Raw genomic sequence first — 3636 nt, 5'->3', positions numbered from 1 at the left:
GGTGGGAGGACTGTGCCTGGGGTGTGGTGGGAGGACTGTGCCTGGGGTGTGGTGGGAGGACTGTGCCTGGGGTGTGGTGGGAGGACTGTGCCTGGAGTGTGGTGGGAGGACTGTGCCTGGAGTGTGGTGGGAGGACTGTGCCTGGGGTGTGGTGGGAGGACTGTGTCTAGGGTGTGTTGTCAGTATCAGCTACTTTTTTTTTACCTCAGAATCTTCCCTTCTCTGCATGGTGGAACTGTCTCTGTTACTAACAAGTTCTCCTAGCCAGGTTTCTATGGGCTTCCGAGTCCCTTAAACCCACACCTAAGGGTGACGACTATCCAAGCTGAGGCCTGGTGAGCTTTTCTCCATTCATTTGGGGTATTCATTGGCATGACCCTTGTTTAGCTCACCTTTGGCAGTCATGCTGGTGAGACTTCATGGGTATCGTTTCTGATGGGACTAGGAGACACAATCTCACAGCAGAGTCCCTGATCTTCTGGCTCTTTCAATCTTTTCTTCCCTCTTCCATAATGGTCCCTGGGCCTTTGGTGCGAGGTGTCTTGTAGACATAGCCATTGGGATTGTGCTCTAGGAGCTAAAGGCAGCTGAGGAAAGCTGGGGAAGGGAGGAGCGGTCTTCCCCAGGGACAAGCACAACAATTGGTTGTCCAGTGTCAGTCAACCATAAAACCAAACATACAGGTAGCATTTTACAGAGTAAATAGGTTATATTTAGGAACATATATGTCTTTACATATCATGGTACTTTGAAGAAGAATGATCCTCACAGGCTTGTACAATTGAATGCATTATCCCAAGTTAGTGGAACTACTTGAAAAAGTCTAGGAGGTATGGTTTTTCTGGAATAGGTGTGGCCTTGTTGGAGGAGATGTGTCTCTAGGAGTGGGCTTTTGGACTTCAAAGACCCATGCCAGGCCTGCCCCCCACCTCTCTCTCTCTCTGCAACTTGTGTCTCAGTTATGAGCAAACAAGGCTCTGAGTTCTACCCTAGAGGGCAAGAATTAGGCCCTTGGCCTGGAGGTCTCCGGGGAATTAAATCATACCCACCCATAAAATACTCAGTGGGGAAGGGAAGGCTTTGTAGAGGAAAGACATAACATGAGAAGAGAAAAAAAACCCATGCACTAGAACAAGCTTCTCTTTGACACTAAAGCACACTCCCTCCTCAGCCCATAAAGCCAGACAGACAGACAGACAGACCACCTGCCTTGTTCCCTAGCCTGTGCAGCTTCCACCAAGCAAGCACCACCCCACCCCTGCACCCAGGCCAAGAATCCCAAGTCCTCCATGGCCTCATAAACTGCAGTTTTTATAGCCTCAAACAATTCAGAAGATTGTACATCTAACCCAGAGAATCCAGGAAAGAAGAGAGCTTCCCTCTGTGTCCTTAATATTGAGCAAGATTCGGGACTTTGTATCCGTACCCTGGGAACCTGCTTGCCTGTGTACACTGCACATGATTTCACTGACAAGATGCTTGTGAACCAGCCTGGGGTCTGCTGACCTGCACCCTTTGATGCTGGTTCCTTTGCTCACTACAGCCGGACTTCTTGACCAGTACTGTTCCCTTCAAAATGTCCATCTACCAGCCCACTCAGTAGATGTACCTTTTAGTAAGAACTGCCCAGAATAAATAATCAAGAACCTTAATTCATTTACCTGTGTAAAGAAATGCTGGACTTTTAAAGCACACAAAGCCTTGGAGGGCGCACAGGCCCGCCTGGTCAGGAGGAAAGTGGAGAGGCACAAGGAGCAACTGGAGCCTGCAGACTGCCTGAACCATGTGTCCTTGAAAGGACAGGTGCAGAGATAATAAAGGATAAGTCACACCGTGAGACTTTCTGAGACTTGTGAGAGCTGCTACCAGCACCAAACATATTCTCCGAGCAAGGGAGGGTACGTGGAGACACTCCACTTGAAGAAATTGGTAGACAAAGAAGTGCTGAGCAGCAGCCAGGCCTGGTGGCGCATGCCTTTAATCCCAGCACTTGGGAGGCAGAGGCAGGCAGATTTCTGAGTTCGAGGCCATCCTGGTCTACTGGTCTACAATGTGAGTTCCAGGACAGCCAGGTTCTATAGAGAGAAACCCTGTCTCAGGAAAAAAAAAAAAAACAACAACAACAACAGAAGTGCTGAGCAGCAAAGGCTGTGGGTTCCTGCAGCCCCTGCTGCCTTCCTCTCTACTGTTAAGAGCAGGTAAACAGAGCTCACCTTCCCATCGAAGTAAGAGATAAAAAATAAAAGTTAATCACTGGGAACCAGGATGGGTTAACCAAGAGAATCACTGGGAACCAGGGTGGGTCAACCAAGAGATTCACTGGGAACCAGGATGATTAACCAAGAGAATCACTGGGAACCAGGGTGGGTTAACCAAGAGAATCACTGGGAACCAGGATGGTTAGCCAAAAGAATCACTGGGAACCAGGATGGGCTAACCAAGAGAATCACTGGGAACCAGGGTGAGTCAACCAAGAGATTCACTGGGAACCAGGGTGGGTTAACCAAGAGAATCACTGGGAACCAGGATGATTAACCAAGAGAATCACTGGGAACCAGAGTGGGTTAACCAAGAGAATCACTGGTAACCAGGATGGTTAGCCAAGAGAATCACTGGGAACCAGGATGAGTTAACCAAGAGAATCACTGGGAACCAGGATGGTTAGCCAAGAGAATCACTGGGAACCAGGGTGGGTTAACAAAGAGAATCACAGGGAACCAGGATGGGTTAACCAAGAGAAAAGAAAAAGGACCATATGTTAGAAGAAAATACCTTTGAGCTACCAGAGAGTATCTTCCAGGTGTCTAACACATGCTGGCAAGTATTTGGTGCTTATGAGATCATCCTATGTGCTGTGGTCTCTGAGAAACAATCCTAGTTGTCAGCAACTGCTAAAAGCATAAGTTGCTCATACCCACAGGTATGATGACTGGACTGGCTAATTTTTTTTTTGTCAACTTGACATGAGCTAGAGTCATCTGAGCGAAGGGAACCCCAATTGAGAAAATGCCTTCATAAGACCAGGCTGTACACTAGTCTGTAGGGCATTTTCCTAATTAGTGATTATGGAGAAGGCCTATCCTATTGTGGGTGATGCCATCCATCGGCTGATGGTCCTGGGTTCTATAAGAAAGCAGGTTGAGCAAACCATAGGGAGCAAGCCAGTAAGCAGCACCTCTCCATGGACTCTAGATTAGTAAGGCCTCTAGGTTCCTGCACTGATTGAGTTCCTGTCCTGGCTTCCTTCTATGATAGATCCTGATGTGGAAGTATGTAACTTTAATTTTTAAAATCCTATTTTTAATGATGGTTTAGTTTTGGTTTTTTTTATGTATTTTCCTCAATTACATTTCCAGTGCTATCCCAAAACTCCCCCATACCCCCCCCACTTAACTACCCACCCATTCCCATTCTTTTGGCCCTGGCATTCCCCTGTATTGGGGCATATAAAGTTTGCAAGTCCAATGGGCCTCCCTTTCCAGTGATGGCCGACTAGGCCATCTTTTGATACATATGCAGCTAGAGACAAGAGCTCCAGGGTACTGGTTAGTTTATCATGTTGTTCCAACTATAGGGTTGCAGATCCCTTTACTCCTTGGGTACTTTCTCTAGCTTCTCCATTGGGAGCCCTGTGAT

This window comes from Mus caroli, chromosome 1 (assembly GCF_900094665.2).
Source record: "Mus caroli chromosome 1, CAROLI_EIJ_v1.1, whole genome shotgun sequence".
Lineage (NCBI taxonomy): Eukaryota > Metazoa > Chordata > Mammalia > Rodentia > Muridae > Mus > Mus caroli.
The sequence above is the reverse complement of the archived record's forward strand: the minus strand, read 5'-3'. Positions refer to the sequence as shown.